The sequence below is a fragment of the Nuphar pumila genome, chromosome 1 (assembly GCF_984573655.1).
Source record: "Nuphar pumila chromosome 1, dmNupPumi1.hap1.1, whole genome shotgun sequence".
NCBI classification, from domain to species: Eukaryota; Viridiplantae; Streptophyta; class Magnoliopsida; order Nymphaeales; family Nymphaeaceae; genus Nuphar; species Nuphar pumila.
In genome coordinates, this window is record NC_143249.1 from 171,676,653 (window position 1) to 171,694,829 (window position 18,177).

Consider the following 18,177-nt stretch of genomic DNA (forward strand, 5'->3'; position numbering starts at 1 on the left):
TTCTGACAGGTAAGACATCTTGATATAAATTCCATGATGTCTTGTTTCATTTCATTCCACTAAAAAGTCCGTTAAAGATCCTTGAACATCTTGGTACTTCTTAGATGGATATAATACTTAGATTTGTGGGCTTCTTTCGATAGCTTCTTGTGAAAGGCTTTATCATTTAGAATCCACCACCTACCCATAAATTTAATAGTTCCATCTGCATCATAAATAAATTGGAATTCGGGTTGTCGGGTGGTGATCATAAAATTTTCAAATTCTGGATCTGATTTTTGCAGTTAGGCAATTTTATAAAAAAATTGGGTTGTCAACTCAAGCTTGTGCATTGAATTCACCTCGATTCCTACAAGAATGATTGCCATGTTATAAAATCCTTCAATAATTTCTAATGTTGACCAATTAAACAGGAGGTTGAACTTTTTTTATTTAAAGCATCTGCAACAACGTTGCTTTTCCTAGATGATATGTGATAGAGAAATCATAATCCTTTAAAAAATTTGACCATCTTCTTTGCCTCAAATTTAACACTTTCTAAAAGAATACATACTGGAGGCTTTTGTGATTGGAGAATACCTCAAACCTCTCACTATAAAGGTAATGGTGTCAAATCTTTAGAGTGAATACCACGGCTGCTAGCTCTAGGTCATGGGTATGATACTTTTGCTCATGAATTTTCAATTGTCTGGAGGCATAGGTGCTAACATTTTTTTGCTACATCAATGCACAACCTAGCCCAATACATGAGACATCACTATAGACGATAAAACTTTTCAATCCAAATGGTAATGTTGATACTAGTGCAATAATAAGCTTTCTTTTTAGCTCTTGGAAGCCTTCCTCGCACTGAGGAGTCCATATGAACTAGTCTTCATTTCTTAGTAGTTTAGTTATTAGAGTTGTTATTCTTGTAAAATCTTGGATTAACCGACGGTAATATCCGACTAATCCTAAGAAACTACAAATTTTGATAATATTCTTTGCTTGCTCCCATGATAGCACTGCTTTAACTTCTATACCATTGCCTGAGATAACATATTCTAGAAACATGACACGATCCAACCAAAATGCACACTTCGAGAACTTGACATATATTTAATGTTCTCTTAATGTTTCTAGCACAATATAAAGATGGATTTTGTGTTGTTCCTCATTTTCAGAATAGATTAGTATGCCATCAATAAAAACTCTGACAAACTGATCCAAGAAGTTTAAAAAAATGTGATTCATTAGATCCATGAAGGATGTTGGTGCATTTGTGAGTCCAAATGATATTACTAAGAACTCATAATGGTCATATTTGGTCTTGAAGGTTGTCTCTTGAACATTATCAGCCTTTATACGCATCTGATGGTAGTTTGATCTTAAGTCAATCTTCAAAAATACCTTGACTGAACTTAGTTGATCAAACAAGTCATTAATTATAGGCAAAGGATACTTATTTTTATCGTTACTTGGTTCAACTTGCAATAGTCAACACATAATCGCATTGAACCAACTTTCTTCCTTATGAATAGGACCGGTCCACCGCATAGTGACATACTGAGTCTAATGAATCCTTTGTTCATCAGCTTCTGTAGTTGCTTATTTAGCTCAACCAATTTGGCTGAAGTCATTCGATATGGTGCCTTCGAAACTGTGGCAGTTTCAGGCATTAAATCAATATAAAAAATTATCTCCCTCATAGGTGGTAGACCTAGTAATTCTTCAAAAAAAACATCCTTGAATTCTCGTACTATTTTCAGATCTTTAATGTATGTTTCATAACCGTTTAAAAATATAACATTAGTAAGGAAAATAGAGCTTCTGCACCTTTAATGCAAAGATCACTTAATCTTTTTTAAAATGGTATACAAAACTAAACTCAATAGTCAAGCAGTTAGGTCGTTCAAACAAGACCCTTTTCCAGTGACACTTTAAATTCGCAAAGTGCTCATGCAGCCAATCCACTCCCAGTATGACGTCGTAGTCTGTCATTTTCAGCAAAATAAGATTAACTAAAAATTTATGTCCTTTAATAGTCACCTCTATAATAGGAAGGTATTTGACACAAACCTTCCTCGTTCCCAAAGGATTATCTACTTCAAGACCCACATTTAACTCTCTTATTAGAAGATTCAAAAGTTTTGCAAAATTTAATGATACAAAAGAATAAGAAGCACCCAAATCAAATAACACTCGAGCATAGTGATCAACTATAGAAATTATACCTTCGATGGCCTTGTGGCACGATCTTGATTCCTCTTAAGTGGTCGTATAAACTCGGCCAATATTTCACCTTTATGGTAGGTTTGATTGAGGCTGCTATCGTTGATGTGAAGGCGGAGGTAAGTGCTGCTACAATGGAGGTCATGGTAGGTACTATTATTATTGGGGTCATGGTTGGGATTGTGCTCTGAACCTTGCCCTATTTGTGACAAAATGTCCCACTTCCTTCCAATAATTGCAAGTATTAAAGTCATGAGGACAAGGATGTCCTAAGTGATTTCTCTAACATTTTGAACAAATCATTATGGCAGATTGACCATGTTGTGGCCCTTCATAAAACAGACGCAGTCTCTTGACTAGAGGTGCCTTTTTCATATTCTTGGAAAAAGACCTCTTTTGATCCTCCCTTGATTCGAACGGCTTAGAATGCGTATGAGCATCCCTAGTTCTATGAAAATCCTCATCTATGGTGGTGGTTGCTTCAATGACATCATTAAGTGTGTGTGCCACCCTCATAAGGACTAGACTTTGGAGTCCATCTTTTAAGCCTTGAACATACTTTTGTGCACGAGTACGTTCGATGATAAAGACATTTGGACAATATCTTTTTAAATGCCAAAATTTGGTACTATAATCTAACAATGTCATATTTTCTTGAGAAAGGTATAGAAAATTTTGCATCATCTTCATCTTAGCAAAGATAGGAAAATAGGCTTAGTAAAAGACCTCTTTGAATTTATCCTAGGGAATATTCAACGTGCTCACAAATTATACTTCAAAAGTGGTCTTTTACCACTTTCTCCAATCACCCTTGAGTCGGTAGGATCTGTACATCTTTCTATCCTCACGGACATTGAGGACACTAAGTATATGCTCTATCTCACAGATCTAGGATGCTACCACTTCTGGATCAGCCTTTCCAGTAAAGGTTGGAGGATCTAACTTTAAAAACTTTTTGTATGATACATTCTAAGGTTATGCTTGCTGGGATTGCATATTCTTCTTCAGTATATTAAGGGCTTCCATTATGAAATCCCTATGCTTAGTCTATGATTTTGGCAATTTTGACATTTTCTGAATTCAAAGAATTAACATAAATTCTCATTTCGGCAAACACAAATACACTAATTCATAATTCATCTTATTTATATAGCCACACTATGTATGAGAAAATGTAATAGAACATTATACAAAAAGATTTTTACTAGACATAAATGTAACTATTCGATCTAACCATGACAGGGTTGGTACGTAGGAATAGCCGGAGTGTAGATGGGATCCTCATTTTCATTTGATGAGCTCTTTGGGGTTATTATCCCCCATGCCGACCCTAAACCACTACCACTGGCATGGTCAGTATTCTAACTTGTGGTTGCAGCTCGTGTTGTTGTATTCCTACTTCGCTTAACATGTACCTCCATGATTGCGGCTGACACCTCTCTATTGGTTGAAACTATATTCACTCGACAAGGCATGCACATGGCAGCCCTGTAATTTGATTGAGACATATGATGTCTCCTTACACTCATCATACAGACTCTACCTCTCGATGCATCAGATATATCAGTCTGTTCTTGATGTCTTCTTTTAAATCGTTGTAATTTTGAAAAGATTTTTATATGTAAAACATGTGAAAACCAGACATCAAATAATAAAAACCAGTTCTCACTTGTGGATGAGACCGGGTCAAACTCAGGGAACGGGAATATTTTGTATTCAAACACACAAATCTAAACTATTCTTTATTGCCGTATTATTAAATGTAAAATATACGAGTAAAGTAAAAACAACTAACTATTATAACAAATGAATACCCTTCGCAGAGGGCGTAAAAAACAATATTTACAAACCCAAAATCAAATTCCTAATTCTAAACTGAAAATAAAAACTTCTACTCTTGTGCCCTTCCGTGTCACTCAATCACTTCAGCTCCACTCCTGTGCTACAACAACAACAACAACTACGCCTTCATCCCAAAACAATTGGGGTCGGCAATATGAACCAACAAAGAAAATCATTATGGGTCTTCCACATGAATCCTTCTCCTCCATTCATTTCTATCCAATGCCATGTCATCGGTGAGGTTCAAAGCATTCATATCCTTTCTTATCACCTCCATCCATGTCTTCCTAGGCCTACCCCGACCTCTTTTAACTAATATATTTTCCCATTTCTCCATCCTTCTAATTGGAGCATCATTAGGCCTTCATCGAATATGTCCAAACCACCGTAAACGATTCTCTCTCATCTTATTTTCAATGGGTGCAACGCCTACCTTCTTACGTATCTCCTCGTTCTGAATCTTATCTTTTATTGTATTTCCACACATCCATCTCAGCATACGCATCTCAGCTACACTCATTTTTTGAAAATGATGTCTCTTGGCAGCCCAACATTCCGTACTATATAGTAAAGCGGGCTTAATAGTCGCCTACTAGCTCCACTCATGTGCTATCCTGCACAAATAAAATGGACACGAGCAGTACCAGAGATAGAAGTAAAAAAAAACAATATTAAACTAGCTAAATGCTAAGAACACTGAAATATATCATCAAAAAAATCTAATGACCATTAGAACTATATTAAACTAATGTTAATTAACTAAGTAATTCTAAAACTAAGAGTAATATAAAAGACAACTAAGCAAATTTCACAACACAGAGAATTCAATTAACTAATCTAATTAACAAAACATAAAATTCAATTAACAACACCTAATTAACACAAGAAAATGCAATAAAAAAAATCAGAAACTTAACGATACACTAAAAAAATGTAAATGAATTGAAATGTATTAAAAAAAAAACAAATCAAGGTTAAAAAGAAAACAAGAAGAAATTGAAAACTGAAAACAAGAAATTACAACATATAGAAAATTGAAAATTCAACTATAAAGAAACAAGAATTGAAATGTATTAAAAAAAAACAGGAAAACAGGAAAATGAGTTGAAAAACAGAAAATGGAATAATAAAAAAAACACAAGAAAATGAAATTTAAAAACAGGAACATGAAAAACACAACAATTGAAATTAACTTGTAAAAAAAAACAGGAAATGCATGATGTGAAAAACAGGAAAAAAGTTAAAACAACAAGTTAACGAGTAAAAAAAACCAGGACAAACAGAAAAATTAGTAAACGCACAAAACAGAAACAATTAGAAACAACAATAAATGATTTAATTGAGAAAAAAAATAGAACTAGAAATTCAGCTAATCAGATAAAAAAAACTTGAAATGACTTACTTTGAAACAGGAAATTCAGAATTCAATTTGATGAATGAAAAACATGAACTACCGAATGTAAAACAGTAAAATAAACAGGAAATTACAGATGAAGAAAACAGGAAATTCAAAAAAAAAAACACGAACAGGAAATTCAAGAATTAAAGAAACAGGAAATTACAGGAAATTAAATCATTAATCAACAAGAAATCAAACAAATGCTATGTTAAACTGAAAACAGAAAATCATTATGCGATGAATGAATTAAAATGCAAAATATGCAGAGAAAGAAGAGTATGCAAACTAATGAAAATGTAACTAGCAGAAAAGAAATACAGAAAGCACACTTAAACAAAAACTTGCAGGAGATGTAGTGAATGAAAATAGAAGAAACAAAAAAAAACTGAATAATAGAAACAGGAAATTAATCGATCGATCTTTACAAAACATCTAAAATGATGAGATGCTGAAGTTACAAACATCTAAATGCTGCTAAGAATACTAAGTCTAAAATGAAATTGTAGAAGCACACTAGCTACTAAATCAAATGATGATTCTGGAATGAACAACAATAAAAACATGCGATCTTTATTTTTTCTGTAAACAATGCTAAACAAGAACGTTTGAAGAGGAAGAAGATGAAGAATCTGAAGATAAAGAAGAAGAAGAAGAAGAAGAAGAAGAAGATGATGATGATGCAGAGTACTTACCTAACCAGAGGGGTTAGAAGAGAATCTGGCCTCCACCGTCCACGTCGTCGCTGGATTGTATAGCCACCACCACCATTGGCTATAGATTAAACAGAGAAAGAGGGAGAAGGGGAAGGAAGGTCAAAAAGAGCCAGCGATGGTGAAAAATGGTGAGAAGAGATGGAAGAGAGGGAAAAGAGGAGACTCAGGCGAGAATGGGGAGACGATTTCATTTTTCGTTTTTTTGGTTTTTAAAGAAAGCTAACCGGTTTGTTTTATTTTTTTTCAAAAATCTAAAAAACTGTTTAAAGAGTTTTTATTTACTAAAAACCTCAAAACTAACTAAACTACTCTAATCTAAAGATTACTTCTAAAAAAATATTTACAATAAACCTCATTTCAACTTATGTTTTAAAATATATCTAACTAACTCTAATTTTAACTCTAATTTTTATTTTATTTTTAGGAACTCATAATGACAAACATTAAAATATTCATTAAATTGCAAAATAACACTAATTTTCAAGTATTTTCTATTTTTAATTCATTTTAGCTCATTCACTAAAAACCAACATAAAATTGGGTTTTAAATCATTTTTTTATGAAATCATGCATATTTTTTATATGAAATAACCCTAAAATATATGCATGATCAAATACCCCCATGCTTATGTTTTGCTAGTCCTTGAGCAAACTAGAAAAGTGCAAGAAATCAAACTATCACCTAACTCACTTTCGTAGGAATCACGGTTGCATTTAGCTCATGCAACAAGCCCTTTCAACCTCTGGGTTACCTCAATGGACGAGTAAGGTCTCGTGAGGGTTTGCAGTGATGCTACCCACAAACATCTTTGTCATGTATGCAAAATATTACTCATCTTCATAAGCAGTAGGTAATTAAAGACCTTATTTTCACAAATATTTCCTGTTATTTCAAAATCACAATATAATTAGAGTCTTTTATATACCACCACAGAAAAAGAATTTCTTTCACTTTTCTAAATATCATAATTATTTATGTTTTATTCTTAGAAAATCCAATAAAAACAAGTTATTATTTATTTATCCTCACTCATATATTTTCTGCACAGGTTTTCTCAATCACACTTCTAAGCACTGAACTTTTCTTTCTTTTTAAGCACTTTTCTCTCTCTTTTTCTTCACACTTTTTCTTTTTGTGCATTCATTCTTCTCTTATAGCTTGCGTGTGCTCTGCTTTTATGCCTTGTGCAAAGTCAATACCTTCTATACTTTTTCAATGCATACCAAAAGATATCAACTAAGACATAAAAGTGACTTCCTTCATTCACCTTTGCAACGTGAGATTCAAACATTTCAACTTGTATATGTTCTCAGCTACTTAGGATCACAAAGTTTTCCACTCTCCTTTTCAAAATGGAATTCAAAAGTTTCAACTTACATCTAAATCCCATCTACTAAGGATTGTGGAATTATCCAAACAACCTAACGCATGTTCTTTTTCACTTTTTGAGCTCATTTTTACGCTTTTGTTCATTTGCTTAGTTTTTCAAAAATAGAACTGTGCATATTCATATTTGCGATTCAAAATAAATTCTAACATGTATCTATCATCATTTCTTTGAAATCCGCATAAACAACAATAATTTTAAGATCTATGTTAGAAAATTTTTTTGTGGGGCTTAAAAATCCTCTAAAAACATCAGATTTGAAATAACATTCATATAAGTTCAAACTCTTTCTTTAAAAACCTACTTTTCATGAGAGATGTGTAAACATGTGCAAGAGCGTGAACAAAAATATCAAGGTGTGCAAACTACACCCTCCCCCATGCTTGAATGACACTGTCCCAGTGGCACTCCCCCATGCTTATATGAAACTAAGTGAATGCACATGAGACGAAATCAATAAGGGAAAATAGTAGAAACAACTGACATGAATTAAAAATGCACGTTCTATGAATGTAATGAATGCAATGTATACATGACATGACATGAAAACCATGAATAAAACAAAAAGAACATGAAAAACTCATGAATAAAACGAAAAAGGAAAAACAAAATAAAATCTATAAATTCTAATCAAATCTAATAATTACAAGATATGGATTGCCTCCCATAAAGCGCTAAGTTTCACGTCCCCAGCCAGACGGATCCTTAGAAAAACCTTCATTGTCCATGAGATCAATGAAAATGAAGCCAGGCTCAATCGAGCTCTATGAAGAAAAGAGTGTCATTTGTGACACTACGCACTGTGTTTCCATCCTGCCTACCTCTAAATGTGGTATCATGACTCTCTCGACATGAAGAACAGAGATTAGTCTCATCTGAGAGACTGGTCAAGAAATGAGAGTCTAGGACCAACCGACTATCAATGAATGCAACTTCAGACAAGTGGTGAATATGATCAAGCTTGACTTGGTCAAGCACCTTCTGCATCTGTACCTCTTGCTTAATAAAAAGAATCGGTGATTCTAAAAGTTGAAAAAATGGGGCTTTATGAATATGTGATGATAATGCATGTTGTGGGCCAGGCCTCTTCTGTTGAGGTATCATGGAGATCGACTCGTTAGTAGAAATGATATGGGGCTCATGAGTCGATTCCTGAATGGGATGATACGCCTTCCCATACTGAAGGGATGTAACAGATTTGACTTGCTCATGATATGAATCAGTGGGTTGCAAGTCAAATGACATGGGCTCCTCTCCCTTGGATGTGACAATAGACTGGCTATGAAGGTTTCTCTGGCTTTGCCTACTGAAGGTCTCAACCAACTGTCCCATTTGAGTCTCTAGCGTGGCTATCGACTGCGTATGGGAGCACAGAGTGGACTTGATATCAGAAAAGGCCTCTAACATCTTCTCCTGAAATGATGAACTTGGAATGGGCTCCTGAAGAGAAGATAGACTATACTGGGGATGAACCTGTGGAAATATAGGATGCGAGTAACCTTGTGAAGTGTTACTCTGTCTATACTGTGTCTGGGAGGGCTGATGGGATGAGGGTATGGACTGGTTTCGCCAACCTAGATTATAGGGTGGTGTAAATGAATCAAGCATGGGTCTAGCGAAACCTTGGGCAGCATTCACCTGCTCCTGAACAAATTCAGGATATAATGGCGCTGCCGGGCAATCTGAAACACAATGTGCAGGGCTAGCACATAGCTCGCACACTCTTCCAAATGGACTTCGCGAAGAATTGGCTAGGAGTTGATCTAACTTCCTATTCAACTGGTCAACCTTGGTACGCAATTCTAACTCGGACCCTACTTCGGAAATCCCTACTTTCCTAGGACCACTAGACACAGATGTAGTCCTATCGAGCCGTGAAGATAAAGCATGATGCATCGTGTTTTCACTAAAGGTCTCAAATAGAGACCACACCTCATCCTCAATCTTGAGCATAAAAGTGCCCCCACAAGACGAATCAACCATTTGATGGTGCTTCTCAGTAAGCCCGTCATAGAAATACTGCACCAACTGCCAACGAGGCACCTGGTGATGGGGACACTTGCGAAGAAGATCTTTCAATTTCTCCCAAGACTCATGAAACTGTTGTCCCTCAATTTGAGAAAAACTGGTTATAGCTTTGCAAAACTGATTCATTTTACTAATTGGGAAGTACTTTTTGAGGAATTCGCGCTGCATTCCTTCCCAAGTAGTAATACGAACCGTATCAAAAGATTTTAGCCAGTGCTTGGCTTTATCTTTGAGAGAGAACAGAAACAAAGTCAACCTCATAGCGTCGTCTCCAAAGTTGTTGATTCGCACTGTCGAGCAAATCTCTAAGAATTCGTCGAGATGACGATATGGGTCCTCATTGCTAAAACCATAAAATGAAGGTAGCATTTGAATCACACTGGCCTCAAAATGGCTCACTCCTACATCAGGTCTCGTGATACAGGAGGCAGAAGTATACGTATTTGGCATGAAGTACTCCCTCAAAGGACGGATCAAATGATGATCGTCAGCCATTGCGTACACCTTGGAGTAGACCAGTGTAGCACACGTCCTAACTTTGAATTTTCTACCTAACTAACGCACTAAGCGGCCAAACCACGCAAACCACAAAGCGAGTAGACTAAAAACAACAAAAACTAAATAAACACCATGTAGTTACACATAACAAAGATTATGCAAAAAAAATATGAAATCTATGTGTACGGTATCAATCGTACACAGTCACCTCTAAGGGGATCCTAGTAGGTGGGCTGTGCATAAAAGTAAGCTCGTCTCTAAGATATGCACATACGTGGTTCTAAACCTAAATGCAAACAAACACTAAGCAATAAAGTGAATACTAATATTACGCTGTTCCCCGGCAATGGCGCCAAAAATTTGATGTCTTCTTTTAAATCGTTGTAATTTTGAAAAGATTTTTATATGTAAAACATGTGAAAACCAGACATCAAATAATAAAAACCGGTTCTCACTAGTGGATGAGACCGGGTCAACTCAGAGAACGAGAATATTTCGTATTCAAACACACAAATCTAAACTAATCTTTATTGTCGTATTATTAAATGTAAAATGTATGAGTAAAGTAAAAACAACTAACTATTACAACAAATGAATACCCTTCGCAGAGGGCGTAAAAAACAATATTTACAAACTCATAATCAAATTCCTAATTCTAAACTGAAAATAACAACTTCTACTCTTGTGCCCTTCCGTGACACTCAATCACTTCAGCTCTACTATTGTGCTATATTGCACAAATCAAATGAACACGAGCAGTACCAGAGATAGAAGTAAAAAAAAAATAATATATGTATCTTGTACACATGAAAAGCAGGAAAGCTAACAAGTGTGAGTGCCTGTGTCGGGTAAGAGTAAAGTGACAAGTACTAGTCAACAAGCTATAGCAACAGAGAAAGCGAGTAGCTAAAGCAACTAACTAAGCAGCAAGTAACAAAAGAAGCAACAGTAACTGTAAAACAAGTGCTCAAATTAGTAACAACTGTAACAAGTGCTGAGCATCAAAGTAACCAAGTAACAACTGAAGTAAGTAAAGCAACTGGAGTAAAGTTCACAACACAAGTGAAGTAGTAACTATAGTAAGTCAGCTGATTGGTTAGTCTTTAAGTTCTTCTGATTACTCCTTCGGGTACGCGAAGGAAACCTCGCATTCTGTGAGACATGCACCCGACGTCTGTTATTAATTGTCTAGGGTGGTAACCGGGGAAGCTATAGACTGAGTCAACCTCATGCGAGCAACACACGACTAGGAGAAAACACTCACATAGGCAAGGATTGCAATCCATACTACTGCAGTAGTGATGTCCTAGAAAGGCAACCTCGACCTCCCTGACTCTGAGTGACTGGAGACAAAGGACGCTACAACTCCTGTCAAACATGTGTCGTAGTAACGACAAGTCACTTAGGGTTGTACCATTATTTTATAAAACTAGCTAAATGCTAAGAACACTGAAATATATCATCAAAAGAATCTAATGACCATTAGAACTATATTAAACTAAGGTTAATTAACTAAGTAATTCTAAAACTAAGAGTAATATAAAAGACAACTAAGAAAATTTCACAAAACAAAGAATTCAATTAATTAATCTAATTAACAAAACATAAAATTCAATTAACAACACTTAATTAACACAAGAAAATGCAATAAAAAAAAATCAGAAACTTAATGATACACTAAAAAAATGTAAATGAATTGAAATGTATTAAAAAAAACCAAGGTTAAAAAGAAAACAAAAAGAAATTGAAAACTGAAAACAAGAAATTACAACATATAGAAAATTGAAAATTCAACTGTAAAGAAACAAGAATTGAAATGTATTAAAAAAAACCCAGGAAAACAGGAAAATGAGTTGAAAAACAAAAAATGGAATGATAAAAAAAAACACAAGAAAATGAAATTTAAAAACAAGAACATGAAAAACACAACAACTGGAATTAACTTGTAAAAAAAACAGGAAATGCATGATGTGAAAAACAGGAAAATAAATGATAAAGCAACAAGTTAACGAGTAAAAAAAAAACAGGACAAACAAAAAAATTAGTAAACGCACAAAACAGAAACAATTAGAAACAACAAGAAATGATTTAATTGAGAAAAAAAACAGAACTAGAAATTCAGCTAATTAGATTAAAAAAAACTTGAAATGACTTACTTTGAAACAGAAAATTCAGAATTCAATTTGATGAATGAAAAACATGAACTACCGAATGTAAAACAATAAAATAAATAGGAAATTACAGATGAAGAAAACAGGAAATTCAGAAAAAAAAACAAACGAACAGGAAATTCAAAAATTAAAGAAATAGAAAATAACAAGAAATTAAAGCATTAATCAACAAGAAATCAAACAAATGCTACGCTAAACTGAAAACAAAAAATCATTATGCGATGAATGAATTAAAATGCAAAATATGCAAAGAAAGAAGAGTATGCAACTAATGGAAATGTAACTAGCAGAAAAGAAATACAGAAAGCACACTGAAACAAAAACTTGCAGGAGATGTAGTGAATGAAAATAGAAGAAACAAAAAAAACCGAATAATAGAAACAAGAAATTAATTTATCGATCTTTACAGAACATCTAAAATGATGAGATGCTGAAGTTACGAACATCTAAATGCTACTGAGAATACTAAGTCTAAAACAAAATTGTAGAAGCACACTAGCTACTAAATCAAATGATGATTCTGGAATGAACAACAATAAAAACATGCGATCTTTATTTTTTCTGTAAACAATGCTAAACAAGAACGTTTGAAGAGGAAGAAGATGAAGAATCTGAAGATGAAAAAGAAGAAGATGATGATGATGCAGAGTACTTACCGAACCAGAGGGGTTAGAAGAGAAGCTGGCCTCCACCGTCCACGCCGTCGCCGGATTGAATAGCCACCACCACCACCGGCTCGAGATTGAACAGAGAAAGAGGGAGAAGGGGAAGGAAGGTCAAGAAGAGTCAGCGATGGTGGAAAATGGTGAGAAGAGATGGAAGAGAGGGAAAAGAGGGGAAAGAGGAGACTCAGGCGAGAATGGGGAGACGATTTCATTTTTCTTTTTTTTGGTTTTTAAAGAAAGCAAACCGGTTTGTTTTATTTTTTTTCAAAAATCTAAAAAATTGTTTAAAGAGTTTTTATTTACTAAAAACCTCAAAACTAACTAAACTACTCTAATCTAAAGATTACTTCTAAAAAAATATTTACAATAAACCTCATTTCAACTTATGTTTTAAAATATATCTAACTAACTCTATTTTTAACTCTAATTTTTATTTTATTTTTAGGAACTCATAATGACAAACATTAAAATATTCATTAAATTGCAAAATAACACTAATTTTCAAGCATTTTCTATTTTTAATTCATTTTAGCTCATTCACTCAAAACCAACATAAAATTGGGTTTTAAATCATTTTTTTATGAGATCATGCATATTTTTTATATGAAATAACCCTAAAATATATGCATGATCAGTTCTCTTCGTGATATTTCATTCTAAGTCGACGTCTAATCATTGTTCACACTCTCTTGTATCGTCCATCACCCTGGTTACCAAACTGGCAAGCCTCTCGACTATCAGGCTATGGCTGTCATCTCTACCTAGTCATAGGAGATTGCACTGGCGGATCACCCAACTTGTACTTCTCTTCTTTTCTTGCCAAAATAATAACCGAAAGAGGTTGCAGTGTCATTACTTGCACGATTTATGCCATATCTTTCATAATTTGTGTTGTCAATACCATAGAGACAACAAACTATTTTGGTATCTAAGAACAGAAGTAACTCTATAATACCTTGCCTCCCTGAGTCGTGATGTTCACCATTCTCATGATCAATCATTCCTAAACACATAAATAACCTTTTTAGGTTAAATCTATATTATATACACTATATTTGTATGTAAAACATGAAAAGTTCTTGGATTATATACGAACTTAATATCATATTATACGACATGTCTATAAAAACATGATTCTTTAGACTCTTTTATTATCTGAAAAAAATATTGAACAAAACTTGACATGCTTTGATACTAATTCTATAACGTCCCAAAAATTTAGAGATTTAAAATTTTTACTTTAATTTTTTATACACGATGAAAGTTAAAAATAGAAATCTGCCATGACTCCGAGCCCGCCATAGGTTGAAAAGTACCAAAAAAATCAAACCACAATAATTATTTCAAAAATATTTTGTTCCATTGAATGAATATCATAGTTTATACAAGCAAAAAACACAAAGACTTAAAGACAGTTCAAATCAACCTAATATATAACAAAATTCTAGTTGAGTTATCGTGTAGTGTAGCATCTATCCGTTCATTTCTGTGAATTTAAATTTTTTTAAATAAAACAAGTGAGACAACTTAATGTCATAATATGTACTAGTAGACCTATATTGGGTCTTTAGTGTGTACATAATCACATACACAAAAATATGTTACACCTCTCGTATGTGACATTACACCTCTCATATGTGACATTACACAATATACATACATCAAACACATCTCCTTTATTTGTTTTTTCACAATCACAATTAAACCATGCATTTATTAATACATATTATTATTTTATTTCACATAACAATCTCCTTAACTGAACTGAATCTAATTACTTGCAATTAATTGAATGATCATAAGGAATTACTTGCATCTCATAATCCCTTCTGATTTATGTATATAACTAAAATAATTTAATCTAAATAATCATAAAAAAATGTTTACACTTAACATTTCTTTATGATTATAACAATCAATTTAAGCAATTAATTAAATAAATAATTATATATCTACATGATTATCTTATATGCATTTAACCATATTAATATTTTTCAAATTAAATTGTTTTTGCATTAAATGTCATGTTAGCAAACATTTCATAAAACTAAGTGACTATCTCAAGACACCACTAGCTCAGTCTGAACTACAACCATTCAAACTTTTAGTGGATGTTTAATCAAAAATTTATCTCCATATTTTACCCCTATGTTTGCCCCAAGACTACCTGGTATTGAGAATTATGCCTCACAGAGACTACTGAAAATTCCAGGAGATTGGTGCTGACACTGGTTCATATTTGACTAACTTGCTTGTCCATATTTTTTCACATATGATGAGTTTTAAATCATTTGTGCTTCTTTTCTTATCGTTTTGAGATTATATTCTCAATGCATGTTTTTAAAATAAACATATCATGCTTAAAAATTCACAATAGTTGCACTTTTGGGTCAATGCCTATAAAACTTTTCATGCTAATAAAAATGCATCAATATCCCGGTGACAATATTTACTACAATTGTAATTAAACACAAATAACATGAATTTCGTAATATGAGGCATACATTCAATCACGAATGGATCTCTATACAATTCCAAAGTCCTAGCTTAGCACTCATGGCTCAACCACAATCTTATATACTTATGTTGATCTTAGCATATATATTATATACAAGTCTCATAAAATTATTTAATTAAATTAGGGATCTGAACCCGTAATCCCTGTAAATAAGAGTGCATGATGTTTTCAATTATCTTAGAAAAAATAGTGTCAAAACCTCATGACCTATGATTTTATTTCGCATCCTCCACAATATATCAAATTAAATTCTAAAATAAAATCCTTAAATAGATGGCATATAATTAAAATTCTCTAAAAATAGTAATAGTTTCTTTTAAATCAAATTGAGTCCTTCATATTCAAATAAGACAAAATTATTTATTTTGTCTTGCATCCTAGGTATTACTTACCCTATCTTAGATCGTGGTATTAAAAAATTATTATAAAAAATTGGACACTACATGCCCAATTTTAGTATAAATAATGTAAAAGTTATTCTACAATTTTTGAAAGAACCTCACCTATATAGGAGTATAAATGAACAAAATTTTTGACATAGTCACTGCATTTTATTTTATAAAAAAATTCTAAGGGTCCAGGATAGAGATAGGAGATCTTATAAATCCATATGAGGGATCATATGAGTTCTACGTGTACATACCTTGTTTATTTATTTTTGGGTGTGAAAATTTGGGTAGTGCTTCTGAAGTGCGTTCTTAAGTCTGTCTTTGAACGTTGTGATTTTTGCAACGCTTTCGCTGTGCATTCTCAAAACCTTTGATAGTGAGTGAAGATTTTAGCAACACTTCCACAATAGGGTCTGAAATTTTCTTTAAAAAAGACAAGGCTTCCACTATCAATTCATAAACGACCGATTAGCAGGTACCCTAGCTAGGCAAGGTCAAAATAAAAGAAGGAATAGGAAAGGGGATAGGGTTGGGGTAATTAAATAGGAGAGAGAGGGTCTGGGGAGAGAGAAAAATAAGAGAGAGAAGCTTTGAGGGAGGGGTGAGTTTTCGTGAGAGAAACCACCCTCAGGGGGGTATTTATAGGCCAAGGAAGTGTCACCCCCTTTTTGGGTGTCACCCCCAAGTGAGGAAGTCCTGGGGAGACTGTCAGGCATTGGTCAATACCTAATAATTTTTATTTTTTATTATTTATTTATACAAATTTCAAAAGTAAGCCTTATATTTTTTAGTATTTTATATTAAGTATCTAAAAATTTATCATTTTTCCCAATTATATTTTTGTTATTTACCAGTACATACCCTTGGGTCATGAAATTATTATTTTTCCCCTGAATAGTTTAAATGTTTATAGGTATGTTTTTGAAATATAGATTCAGTTGAATATCCTAATCTGCTAAAAATATCTATTTGAATAATATCCAAATTCATTAAAGGATCCATTTTATTATCCGTTTTATTTTTAGATATGGGTTTGGATCAATATTCAGATCTGGTAAAAGATTCAAATTTGAATATTATTTGGATTGAGCTTCTGGATGATCTAGTGCAAGATCTATAGGGTTTAATTTTATCTAACGAATTTATTTAACATTTAGAAATTACACTTATTACAGTGGCTGCCACTGGATCAGACACAGGGAAAAGCGACGCCAGCTAGCAGGGTGACAGATGGTTTGTGTCGACCATGCTACTGGATTGGAGGCAGTAAGTCATTGTGTTGTTGACGGTGTTGCTGGAGGTGGTGATGACAAGCAATCACTATGTTGTTGACATTGTTATTGGAGGCAGATGCTTTGGATCATCGATGTGTGGTGGTGATGGTGGTAGTTGGTGGGGAGCATAAATCACCATTTTCTCTCTATAGGAAACATTCCTCCACCTTCTCCCTAGAGAGATGTTTCCTATCAAAAAGTGTACTTTTTAGAATCTGTACAGTTTTTTCATTCTGCATCACTTTTCTTACATGTTTCTTGCTTCCAAACGTGCCCTGTAGGTGGAGAAGGTTTTTAAATTTTTATTATAATAGCACAAAAAACATGAATAAAGCCTTACATTATGCTTTTGTCGATACATTAGTCATTACAATAATGGGAAGACTAAAAAGAACCTGATGTTAAATATATATATAACTTGAACACATCTATGAGGTCAAAAATTTGAAAAAAACTAGAACACATTTATGGGGTTGAAATTTTAAAAGAAACATGAACATGTTTATGGGGTTGGAATTTTGAAAAAAACACTGAAAATCCACTATCATGTTCAATTAGTAGGTTTTATATTTTATACCTCAATTTTCTGTTCTGCCCCGTTAGGCCTATTCAAAAATCAAAGTTTTTGATATTTTTTCTCACATCTAACATCGAAGATGTGATCTATATGTTTTGTTTAGTGGGAAGCGACTTTTGGATCACCGTAATCTATCCTGTATACATGTTTTTTCAGTGATCTAAAATCAATGGCTATGAAGACATCCATTTTTTCTGGCTCATAAAAATATATTTTTTCGTTGAGAAAACATGATCCAAGAGCCGATTCTAACTAAATAGAGCATGCTAAACACATCTAATGGTTCAAATTTATCATAAAACACTTCAAACTATTGGGCCTAAGGAGACAAAACAAGAAAAGAGGGCCTATTATGTTCAGTTCCCATACATATAGGGTAATTGAAATATGTTTTCTGGTGTAAAGCAAGATTTTCATAGGTTATTTTTGTTTTTACTTTTTTCAAAAATTTTACCATGCAGATGTGATCTAAATGCTTAGTTTTATAGAAATAAATTCTTGGAT